Source organism: Hydra viridissima, unplaced genomic scaffold, assembly GCF_058129835.1.
Source record: "Hydra viridissima isolate aposymbiotic clone 2 unplaced genomic scaffold, HvirCarnegie_v1 scaffold_8, whole genome shotgun sequence".
Classification (NCBI taxonomy): Eukaryota; Metazoa; Cnidaria; class Hydrozoa; order Anthoathecata; family Hydridae; genus Hydra; species Hydra viridissima.
Window position 1 is genome coordinate 15,935,820 of NW_028324307.1, and position 13,346 is coordinate 15,949,165.

Below are 13,346 nucleotides of genomic sequence, written 5' to 3' on the forward strand. Positions count from 1 at the left end.
TGAGGCGCTTCTACTTTAAGTTAAACTATTAGTCTGATTTAAAAAATATCCGGTGAACGACAATTATTTAAAAGAAAAAAAATTAAAAAAAAAAGTGAAAATCGAGAAAAACATCTATTAACAATAATAATAGTAAAAACAACGATGATGATGGTGATGATGATGATGATGATGATGATGATGATGATGATGATGATGATGATGATGATAATGATGATGATGATGATGAATAATAACAATAATAATAATAATAACAATAATAATAATAATAATAATAATAATAATAATAATAATAATAATAATAATAATAATAATAATAATAATAATAATAATAATAATAATAATAATAATAATAATAATAATAATAATAATAATAATAATAATAATAATAATAATAATAATAATAATAATAATAATAATAATAATAATAATAATAATAATAATAATAATAATGATAATAATAATAATAATAATAATAATAATAGTAATAATAATAATAATAATAATAATAATAGTAATAATAATAATAATAATAATAATAATAATAATAATAATAATAATAATAATAATAATAATAATAATAATAATAATAATAATAATAATAATAATAATAATAATAATAATAATAATAATAATAATATTAATAATAATAATAATAATAATAATAATAATAATAATAATAATAATAATAATAATAATAATAATAATAATAATAATAATAATAATAAAAGATGATGAAGATGAAGAAGAAGAAGAAGAAGAAGAAGAAGAAGAAGAAGAAGAAGAAGAAGAAGAAGAAGAAAAAAGATGTAGAAGAAGAAAAAGAAGAAGTAAAGTTCCAGAGTAATAAGATAATTAGTAAAAGAATGTTTGATCAAATATTGGCTCTTCGAGATAATAGCCGAGTTTTTGAACAGCAATGTTGTATTTCACTGGCAAGTTTTTAAAAGCAATTAAATCCAGTTCCCTCTCTCCTCCCCTCTTTTTTTCCACTTCAGAAAAACTTTGGTCTATTTCTTGTTAACGCTTTGAAATGGATTGTTTTCTACTCACAACAGCGTAGAAAGTGAATTTTTTTTCGAGAAGAGATTTTTTGTGAGACCCCCTCCTCATTCCATTTCTTTCTTTTTTTTTTTTCTTTTTATTGTTTGAAATAATTTTTTAAGAAAGTACTCTTTACAAACAAAACTTCCAATAGGATTTAATTTTTGAATCTACTTTTAATATTACAACTTTCAATTCTACGTTGATGTTTTAGTGATGTATTACACGACACCATTTATTGGTTGTTTCTTTTAAACCAATTGGTTGGGCTGCTTAATTTGCTTTTCAAACTAATTATTAACATCTGCTGAATTTCTTTTTGAAAAAGGAATGCGAAATTAAAATACACGCATGCGCTTATAAGTATAGATTTTCTCACAATCTGTCCATCTGCAACTATAATTTTCAAGAAATGTTTCATGAGCCCATTAAGTAAACATTGCGGTGCTTTATATTTTATTATACTAATTAAACTTTTTAAAACGTTTTTTACGCAGAGAACTCTTTTTGGCGCGAACCGTTTTTAGTCGCTTCTAATATTTCGTTGAAGTGAGTGTTATCGAATACTTCGTGTTTTCATTTTATAATACAAAATGTGTCTGTTGTTAATCAAGGTAAGTTTAGAAATGTTGTAGGTGGTCAAGCTGCATTTATTTTCAGGTGATCAGACTATGTTACTTTGCTAACTTGTTATTTTAAATTTGAAGTTTAAGTGTCCAAAAAATCTTCTTGAAGGTTATAATTGAGTTTTTAGCCATCGCATCTTCAATCATCTGCATAGATGTTCTCAATGAAAGATTTAAAACAAAATAATCGCTGCTTTGGATAAAAAGAGTGTCTTTTGAGAGTTAGTAATATAAATCGGCACAACATTACGAGAGATTTTGTTAACGTTAACAATATCAAAATTGAAAATCAGTATCCTTGCCAATCAATCAATAAATCAAGAAAGAGAGTTTTCTAAAAAGAAGAAAAAAGTTTCTTTCATTAAATTAAGTAATGAAGAGAGAATAAATTACTTAAAATGCTTTAATAAACGTCTTAATGAGTCTGCTAAGAAGATGAATCAATCTTTAGAGGAATTTTGTAAGTTTTTCTACAGACTACTTAAAATTAAAAAGTAGTAGTTTTCATGGTCAGAGTCAAAGTTTGAAGATTATTTCACCAAAGCTAGACACTGAAAGAGGTTAACTTTAATTCTCTTTCTTTGCGTAGAGAAACATGTAGTAGCTACAATGGTCTATCGAGTTGCACTTTCAATTTCTCAAGGGTGCATTTAAAAGTACAAGAAATAAAATAAATCTGTTAGAAAGACCAACGCCTAAAGAAGAAGTTTGATTATAAACACAAAATCATTCAAATCTATACACCTTGGACACAAAATGATGGCTAAAGGTTGCAACACGTGTTTTTCCATCCAAAAACAAAATATTACAAATAAATATTGCTAAGAGTTCTAATATTTAACTGCTGAATAATTATGTAAGTTCAAATTCAGTCCTTACTGAATTTTAAAATATACTTTCTTATATAGGGTGTGTCATAAGTTGTGTGTGTAATTTTGATTTAAAATTGCTGCTTAAAATTATCATAGCATATTTATTAAAAATCTATACATGTAAAAAGTTGAAATAATAATTTACATATTAATATTAGTTACGTAAAAAAAAAGCATGGTTTTGCAACTTTCAATTAAAGAGAGAACTGAAAATATTTTTTCTTTTGCCAAATTTAGGAGTTTTCAAGAGGTTAGAAGAAAACGGAAAAATCATTTTACCACTCTGCCATGAGAAAACGATTCTAAGTTTAGTTTAAGGAGATAGGCAATGTTCACAACTAAGAAAGATCCGACCGCTCTCGTTCTATTGCTACAGAGGAAATTGTTTAAATCGTTAGAAAAATGGTCGAAGAAACCAACGGCTTGTCAATTCAAAAGGGAGCTTTCGAAATGGAATAAGCAAAATTATTATATAGCTACTACCTTACTATTTTAGATGTAGGTTTTCAACCGTTCAGGTCAAGTAGAGTACAAGAGCTAAGTGAAAACGATTAACGTGTACAAGAAATAATTTAAACAATTTTGATAAAAAAATTGAGCTTTGTGAGATCGTGTTGTTAAAGTTTTAAAAAAACTCAAACTTGCTAAACAAGATTATTTGGTCAAACTTTTTTAAACGGTTCTTTCCTGGAACAACCTCATGGAAATTGAGGCAAATGAATTTAAAAATAAGTATCAGAACAGGAAGATCGTTGGAAAAAGACATTCAACCACTTGGTCGGTTGAAATTCTTTTTCCTACTATCTAGAAGAGAGTGTCGCGTGCTCTTACTAATGGGGAGCTCACAGCCGGGGAGCTTAAAGAATTAGAATGTACATATGATGATTTTCTACGTCTTGTTGACTCTGAAGTACCAGTCAATAGTGTTGATGGTCAAGAGAATCTTGAAAATCTCTCCACGAGACGAAGTTTGATGGATCAATCTCCTCTAAAAGATCCGCTTTTTTTGTGTGTGTGTGTGTCTGCACTTGCGCAATCTCTGCGAGACGAAAATCGTCTTGACGGGGTGCTAATACAAGCTGCGAGGGTTGCGGTGATTCAGCAAGAACCAAACCATTTTGTTTCTTTTTATCGGTTTAGTTTCTTTTTTTTAAGCTAGTTTTTTTTTTATCGGTTCCGTGAATTAGCATCTCCTATCGAGCAGAGGAAAGTTTACTAAGTCTTATAGACAAAACAACACAGCGCTGTGATAATTACACACCAAGTGAGGACTAAATAGTTAGCAAATATACAGTGGCGACAAAATAAATAGCACAGATTGATGTTCAATATGTAAGTGATATATTTTCCAGAGATCTGAGTTTTTGAGATCTAAACTTTTTCAGCCTAATAAAATATTAATTTTAGAAGATAACATTACTGAGTAAGAAAAGAAAGTAACTCAGTTAAAAAAAAAAGTACAATCATATAAATGATTTAGAAGTACAGAATAAGGGGGGAATTTAAATACACCCTGTACAAAATTATCATTTCGTCCTTTTTCTACCAAAATCATGGAGGTTCTTTGTATAAATAGTTTAGAAAACTTTATCAGAGGTAAATTAATATTTAGTGGGGTATCCTTTAGAGTCAATAACTGCTTGACAATGACAGCTCATTGACGAGATCAATTTTTGGCATCGTTCAGGCGTAATGACGTCCCAAGCAGCCTTTATTTCAATCCAAAGTCGGTCTAAATTTATTGCAGTTGACCGGTTTATGTTTCTGTTAACTTCCTCCCACAAATTTTCAATAGGATTTAGGTCTTGTGAATGTGCAGGCCACTCCAATACATCAATCTTCTAAGCGTTAAACCACATTTTAACACTTTTGGCGCTGTGCTTAGGGTCTTTGTCTTGTTGGAATTTCCAAACCAAAGGGAGATTTTCCTCGGCATACGGCAACATGACGTTTTCTAGTATTTCTTTGTACATGTATTGTCACTTGAATTCTATGCAACGGGGCCACACCACACCATGAAAAACTGTCCCAAACTATCACATTGCCACAACCATGTTTTAGGGTCTTAAGAGTATACCGAGGGCTGAGTTCTTGGTTTTGGGAACAACAAACATATTGTTTTCCGTCGGATCCAAAGCGATTAAACTTAGACTCGTCAGTCCAAAGCACATTTTACCAAAAACTTAAATCCTTGTGTACGTGCTGTTTTGCAAATTTCAAACGGCTGACGAGATTACGTTTTGAGACCAATAGTTTTTTTCGGGCAACCCTTCCAAATAGCTAATATACGCGTAAGCGACTTTTAACAGTGCTAACAGACAGATCGAGTTTTAAATTTTGAGCAATTTGTTCTTTAATTTTTGGTGCGCCAACAAAGGATTCAGCTTAGCGATACGGGCAATGGCTGCGTCTTCTCTGGGGGTTGTCTTTCGTTCGCGAGACTTGCGTTTTTTGTTGCTTAATGAACCAGTATCATTAAATAAGTTAATAGCATTGATAGCTTTCTTACGAAAACAACCCAGCTATTTCAGAATTGTTCAATCCTACATCTCGAAATGCCTGTACTTTTCCTCGAAAGACTTTTGTTCCATGTTTACCTCGTTCCATAGTTGATAGATAATGAATTTTTTTTTCAGCTAAATGAATTACAAGAATATCCTTTAAATACTGAATAGAATGATTATCTTTTAATATAATAAAAGAACTTAAGTGTTTTTAAATAAAAAATAAATGTGTGCTATTTAAAATGACCGCCAAAAGGTAAATACGACCGCTTAAATGCTCAAAACAAGCAATTTCGACAGCTATAAATGTCAAATGAGTATTTCGGTTCAAAAAGGTGAACATTGTTGATGCTATAAAAAATAAGAGCAATTACTATAAATACAAAAAAGTTGGCATCAAAAAGTAAAACCAACTGGTTATGAAAGTGTGCTATTTATATTGTCGCCACTGTATATTTGTTGCAGGCAGTGCCATCACCGATGGTTTGATTGGATATTAGTGCCTCGGTCGATAATGTCTCCTGTGTGCAGAACGTATCACTCAGCTAATTTCAGCAACAGGCTTCAGATCTCAATCAAGCAAAAAATGTCGTCACATTCTTTTTTTTTAATCTAAAACAAATAGTGAGCAGTAAACTCATATACATCAAATGCTGAGGACACATTGGAAAGGCTCACCTCGTCGCTGTTGATAAGTTTTATAAACGGGCTAATACGATTTGTGCAGTCATACATATCAGTCGTAACAAGAAGCTAGTTTATGTCAATTAATATCATTTTATTGAAAATATTATGCGAATGCAGATGTCTATCCAGGATGTTATTTTAGCGATTGTTCAGTTAGATCTTAAGGTTTTAAGCAGGTTTCAATTTTTAGACCTGTACGTAAATTGAGTTAGAGACTCGACTCATGATTAAACTTGTGCGTGTTGCGTGTGTTATGGATTAAACTTATGCGTGTTGCGTGTTGCGTATTGATTTTATCGAGACTTCTTTCCAATCGATATAAAAGCTCTTGCATCGCAACATGTGATTTTTCACATATCTTTTTATAATAACTGCACAAACTTTTCTCTAATATAAATTTTTTTGCATTTTAAAGAGAAAAATTATATTGATAAACCGAGCATTACTACGTTAACACATCTCAAACCTTCTATAATTTAAAGCAACTTATTTTTGTTATAGAGAATAATACATAAATTAATAGGCCGGGTGAATAAAAATGAGCAATTACTTTTACTCAGTAATTGGTCAACTTTACGTGAATAAAAACTTCAGCAGTATTCCTCATATTTTTATTCAAGTAAAAGTAAGCATTTTACTCAGTAATTGCTCAATTTTACTTTAATAAAAACTTAAGAAAAGTTGTTGAAGTTTTTATTAACGTAAAGCTGACCAATTACTGAGTAAAAGCAATTGCTCATTGTTATTCACCCGGCCTATTATGTACTGAGCGTTACTATGTTACGACAATATATTGTCGTAATTAAGATCCAAAAATAACTCCACCGCCTTCCGATTTTATAGGAATTTCTTTGAAACGGAGTGATCATACTTACCTAGTGGAATAAATACGTTACCTTCTTGAGAGCAGCACCAGTGCAAGCAATTGCACCGATGCCTGCACCTAAGCCCAAATCTATGACTGCATTTAGGCTCAAACCTGTACCAGTTGCTCTCACTGATGTAGAACTCATAATGCTTTTAATTTAGTATTACTATGACAACAGAAAAGAATTCTTCTCGTTTTTTAATTTAAAAAAAAAAACCGTTGTAAATGATTTTAACTATAGTTTCAAAAGCTATCGATATAATCTATTTGTAGTTAAAAAATGATAAAGATGGAATAAAATTTTGTATTTTTTAGCTGTATGGTTATTCAAAGAACTTAAAATGGATATAATTTGGATGGAAATTTCGCATATATGCCGAGCTATATATCTAGTAGCAAATATACTTAAATATACCTAATGAATGTATCAACGCCGCAAGCTAAAATTGAGGTAGATAATAGATGCAGTTTGATAGTAGAGAATATTTATTAAATTTGTTAAATGAGTTTGTAGATATTTCAGAATGGAATCCTTTCGAGGAAGCTCATATAAAAAGACACCGTCGTATATCCCAAAATGAGTACAAATGTTAAAAAAAAAGGACAACTGTTCTTTGGATTGGGCAATACTTTCCAAATTACTTCTAGTACTACTAGAAAAGGAGAGTTCTGGCTCATTTTGCTTTTCGCTCTCCGTTTTGATTTTTTTGGTGATTGAGGGGTGTGAAAATGTTTTGATGCCCGTTTTGATTTTTTTGGTGATTGAGGGGTGTGAAAATGTTATTGGTGTGTGTAAAAGGTTTTCTCATGAGAAAAGGATCCATGAAAAAATTAATGGGTGTAAAGGTGTTGAAATCGTTCGCGAAAAATTTCTTTTTTTCTTTGTTCATGCTCTTGTTCTTGTTTTTCTTCGAGAATTGATCTGCAAATTTCAATTTCGCGCCATCCAACTCCTTTGCTCCTTAAGTGTTCAATGGGGTCAAGTGTTTTTATGCTTCTGATTTTTCCGTCGTCATGTCTCAAGATTCTCGTTTTTCCGTTCATTTTATTATGTCAAGAAAAAAAAATTTTTTTTGAATGATTTTTGAGAATGGGTCTGAGAAGAAATTAAGACAAGATGGGCACATATTTTCTGTCTCTTTTGAAGTATAATCCATCTTTGATTGAGCTTCCTGTGACCCAGGGTGTTAAAAACAGTCCGTTTCCTTTGTATGTGGCAATTTTCATTCCTCTTCCGTTGCTTTTGAGGTAACCAATACCATTTCCGACAATTTTTTCGATCAAAGTGGGCGCAAGAGCTCTCAATAAAGGTAAAAGAAAAGGAAGAAACCCTCCTTCTGATTTTATTCCACTTCCCAAAATTTTGTCGATCATATTGGAACCGAGAGAAGAGGCGACACCGCCCAAAGCGGCCTTTCCAAAAACTGGGACGGCTTTGGCTGCAACCCTTCCCAATAAAGGCAAAAGAGCACCAAGAAATCCTCCTTCAACTTTTACGTTGTGTTCCAATTGAGTTTTGCTCATTTTTATGGTGACTCCAACTCCTCGATTGAGAGCGTCAAAAATTTTTTGGTGTTGTCTTTCTGTTAAAAGCAAAATGTCGTTTCCGTGAAGATTTTCATGTGAAATGCGGATGCTCGCGGGTTTTCCTTCAATGACTGATTTTTTTATTTTGTCAATCTGTCCCTGAGACACATTTAATTTGACACGAATGTAATTGCTCATTTTTTAATATCGGAAAAAATTATTTCACTTCTCGAATGTGATAACGGATCGTGATGTCCTCTCCGCGAAAGTCGATTAGATTTCCGTCTTGATCGACAACGCGTGTGATCATCGTGGAAATTTCTGGTACTTTGACAGGGAGGTAGACCAAATGGGTGAGTCTTTCGATGATTTTGAATCCAGGACCCACAGAGGGGTAAAAGGAGTAAATGCAATTGAGTTGTGAGCCATTGATGTATGCTGACCCGATGACGTTGTTGACGATTCTGATCGTGTTGACGTTTGTGATTCTGACAATGTCGTCGGACTCGTATTCGGAATTGGAGTCCAATTGTCTTTTTGTGAAGCCCAAAAGGGAGGCGATGCTGTTTTCGACGTTCAGGTCCATCAAATAATTTACTCCGAGTTTGATGGTTGATTTCAAAGTGTTTGAATTGGATCCAATTTTGATGTTTTCGGGGGAGTAACTGATTTTGTTTGTAGTGACGTAACTTGAGCTCTGAGACGCATAATTTTTGATTGTGTTTGAGACGATTTTTTGCAAATAATTGTTGATGTCGATGATGTCGTAGCTTCCTTCTGGAATGACGACGTTTTCCCAATGGACACCATTGGTCATGCTGTACCTGAAAGAATTGTTTTTGCTGGTGATGTTTGGAAAGCTGTTGTACGTCTCAAGACCGAGAAAAGCCATCTCATATTTTTTTTCTTTTTCAAAGACGATTTTGTCCAAAAATTCTGTTTGAATTATGTTGGATGTTCCATCCACATCGATGATGATGCCTGACATTTTTTTTTAATGGGCGAAAAAATTTTTCATATGGCTTCTTTCGGAAAATAAAAATCGTTGAATCCGCTTCGATATTTTCCATTGTGCTTTTTTGACGACAAATCAATCACCGCAAATCCGTGAGGTTCAGACCAGCAATGTCTGCAAAACTTTTTAAACTCATCTTTTTTCATGTCGCTCGAAACGTGGTCTCGATAAATGTGATCAACGTTTTTTGAGTCTTGAGGAAAGAGGCAAATAAAGTTGGTGTTTTCTCTGATCGTTTGTCGTGGGAGCATGAAATAATTTTGAGCGAGGTAGAAGCAGTCGATGTTGGAGTGTCTTCCTCGGATGTAATATTTTTCGCACTTGTTTTGTTTGGTCAATTGAAGGTCGTCAAAGATCATCAAATTGTTTTTGGACGAATAAAGATCTTCAGGTTCAGGAACATCGTCAGCCGTTTCGAAAAATTGGCAATTCATGTCCTCGGTTTCGGAAAAAATTTTTGAAAGGTCGTTGATGACGCATTCTGGGTTTAAATTCAATTTTTCCATTTCGTTTTGCACCTTGAACAAATCGAGGATGATCTTTTTTGGCAAATTTTTTTCGAACGAGCTTTTGAGTATTTTGTACTCGGGCTGGAAAAGAGATTTTCCAAAGACCTGCAAGTGGTTATAATCCAGCCATCCAGGCTTGAGCAGCAAATTGAGAAGCAGCGTTGTTTTTCCGCAACCGGACTTTCCAACGATGATTCCTCGAATGCTTCTCGGCAAAAGCGGGTTGTTATCTCTTTTGCTTTTCCCAATATTCCATGACAAATCGGTCACTTCCATTTTTTTTTTTGTTTGAAAAAAAAAATGTATTGTGTCAAATGCAAAAGGAAAACAGAAACGATCCATTTGAGAAACGAGGTCTCAAAAAACAACAGAAACATGATCAAAGGAACATGTGATTCTTGTGGAACGACCAAATGCCAGTTTGTTTCTTCGACGGCAAAAGGGGGTGACTTGGTCAAATCGATCAACAATTTTTCAAAAAAAATAAAGCTTCCGTGGGCAAAATTTCCAGGAGAGATGCATGTTCCAGGAATGAATTTTGCAGGGCCTGGCACAAACCTGGACAAAAGGCTCACATCCACCGACATGTATCAGGAGTGGAGCAAACCGGTGGACAGAGTGGACAATGCGGCATATCATCACGATTTGGCATATAAATATTTGACCGACGTTCAAAGCAGAAATTTGGCGGATCAAATGATGCTTGAAGAAATGAACTCCATTCCAAACCCCACTCAAAAAGAAATAAACGAAAGAAAGCTTATCGCGCCCATCATCAAAGCCAAAGCCAAATTCGGATTGGGTGTCTCTAAAAATTCGAAGAATTTCCACGGATCTGAAGGATATGCAAAAAAAAAAAAAAATTCCACTGAAATGGACGGATCAGCTTGCAGAGGAGCTTCACAAACCGGTCATTCGTCATTTTAAAAAAAGAAAAGTGTTTGTGAACGACATCGACGAAATATGGGCTGCTGATTTGGTTGACATGCAATCGTTTTCAAAGTTCAACAATGGTGTCAAATATTTGCTCATGGTGATCGACGTGTTTTCAAAGTACGGATGGATCGTTCCGTTGAAAAGCAAAACCGGACTTGAAGTGGCTGAAGCGTTGAAAAAGATTTTTGGTGAGAGAAAATGTGTCAAAATGTGGGTGGACAAAGGAAAAGAATTTCACAACAAGCACGTGAGATCGCTGGGTGTTCAATTATATTCCACTGAAAACGAGGAAAAAAGCTGTGTCGTCGAGCGATGGAACAGAACGATGAAAGAAAAAATGTTCAAATATTTTTCAGCCAACAGCACCAACCGATACATTGACGTTTTGGACGAAATGGTGAAAAATTACAACAGCACAAAGCACTCGTCCATCAAAATGACACCAATTGAAGCCAGCGAGGAAAAGAACAAAAATATTGTATGGGCGAACCTGAATGGAAAATTGCCAAAAGAAAGACCAGAGCCGAAATTTTCAATAGGTGATCAAGTGAGGATCACAAAAAAGAAGCCTCATTTTGAAAAAGGATACACGCCGAGATGGACCGAGGAGGTTTTCACAGTGTCCAAAGTTCAGCGAACGGATCCACCCACGTACAAAATCACTGACGCCAGCGGTGAAGACATTCAAGGAACTTTTTACGAGCAGGAGATGCAAAAGACTGATCAGAGCATATTCAGGATTGAAAAAATCGTTCGCCGAACAAAAAGCAAATCACTGGTCAAATGGAAAGGATATCCAGACTCGTTCAACTCATGGGTTGAAAATGACGAATTGATCCGTTTGAAAAAACGAGTTAAGAAAAATTTTCTTTTCTTATTAAAATGACGAATTTCGTGACGGTCGGAAATTTTGATGAGAGCAAATTGTCGGTTGGAGAGGTTTATTCCGCAACCAAACCCATTCAGTACCAAAAGATTCCGCTCTTTTATGAGTACCCCGCTGGGAAAGCACCTTTCATTTTGAGAACGCCCGTTTTGTTTTCTCTTGGCATGTTTGAGAACTGCAATTTTGGAACAAAAGAGCTGGAGGGATATTCGATGTCCTTTCTCGGTTTCGACGAGAAAAAAGGAATGAGCGAAAAAGAAAAAAAGTTTATCGAGGTGACCGAAAAGGTATCAAAATTTCTTCGCGAAAAAGTCAAGGAAATGACTCCCACTTTGAAAAAGGGAGGGAAAACAAAGAAAATAATGACAGAGGACCTGTCCATTTTGAAAAAGAAATCCGATAATCCGAATGCCTCGCCCATTTTTTTCGGAAAGTTGTTCACAAAGAAAAGCGAGAAAGGCATTGAAGTGTCTTCTTTGTTTTTAAAAAAGAAAGCGAAAGAGCTGGTGAAGGTGTGCCCTTTGGAATATGTTCGGAAAAAGTGCAACGTCGTCGCCTCTTTGAAAATTGAAGGTGTTTTTGTTGGAGCTCAGATCGAGTCCATTCAGGTTAGAGTTCCAGAAGTGGTCATTGCAAAAAATGCGTCTTCAGTTCAAAGCATCATGGGTGACGATTTGGATTTGGGTGAAATGGAATCTGACGAAGAAATGTGAAAACACGAAAAAAAATGGAATCTGACGAAGAGATGTGAAAACACGAAAAAAATGAAAAAAAAATGAGTTAAAAACATTTTCTTTTCATATTAAAAATGCATGCCCCTCACAAGATGTACAAGAATGTCTCCTCAGCAGAGAAGCACGTTGACTCGAACCTGGACATCTCGAAAATGTATTTGGAGCACATGGATGGCAGGATAAAAGAGTTGGAAAAATTCAAAGAGTCGGACCGGACCAAAAATTTGGAAAATTTGGTGGACAGGATCAAAGAGCTTGAAAACCTGGTGGAGACAATCAAAAACCTGCAAAAAAAGACATCGCAAAATATTGTCGTGACAAAAAAAAATTTGGATCATCCAAATTGTTATGACGTAAAAGGTCACCATAAAATTTTTGCTCAGAAGGACATTAAATTTTCAGCTCTTTCTCTGACGACAATATCGTTGTCCGTTGGGTTGAGTTTTGACAGAGGCATCGCTGTCGTCACTTTGATGAACAAAATAAGTAACCAATTGAACTTCTTCAAAAACGATGTGATTTTTTCAGAGTCTGTGGATGACGTCATTTTGGATGTGAGCAACAACAGCACCAATGACGTCATTGTCAAAAAAGGCGAAAAGCTTTGCAAAATAAATCACATCGATTCGAATTAAAAAAAATCTGTCTTTGTCAAAAAGATGGAGATAATGAAAAACACTGAAAAAATTTATCCGACTCTTCCAACAGCTCCGACGGATGGAGGTCATGTTTACCGGCTTCAAAAAATAAGCGAGATCCAAAAAGAAATGGAGGATGAAAAAGTGAAGAGAATGGCTTTGAGCAAAAAGTACCATCGAGTGTCGAAAATTATTCGTTTCGCTGACGATGGGTTGCAAACGGTGTGCATTGCTTTGGGGATTACAGGGGTTGCCCTTTTGTCAACCGTCGTTGCCACTCCAGTTTCGATTGCATGCGAGGGGGTTGCAATTGGATTGGGGGCTTTGTCCATTTTCGGAAACCATCAAAACAAAAAAATGATGTTGAAGGCTGAAAAGCACGAAAAATTAAAGGTTCTTTCCGAGTCAAAATTGAACACGATTGGCGACCACATTTCAAAATCGCTCATGGACGGGTTTGTGAGCGATTCCGAATATGAATTAGTTCTCAGCGAGCTTCA

The 13,346-nt window shown here is 34.4% G+C and overlaps 1 long non-coding RNA gene across 1 annotated transcript; it reads left to right on the forward strand.

The window, feature by feature from the left end:
• Window positions 1-1,545: 1,545 nt before the first annotated feature.
• Window positions 1,546-2,979, forward strand: LOC149885338 (uncharacterized). Its single transcript, XR_016454932.1, has 2 exons — window positions 1,546-1,658; window positions 2,780-2,979. It is a non-coding gene; the product is annotated as an uncharacterized LOC149885338 (long non-coding RNA).
• The last annotated feature ends 10,367 nt before the right edge of the window (window positions 2,980-13,346 follow it).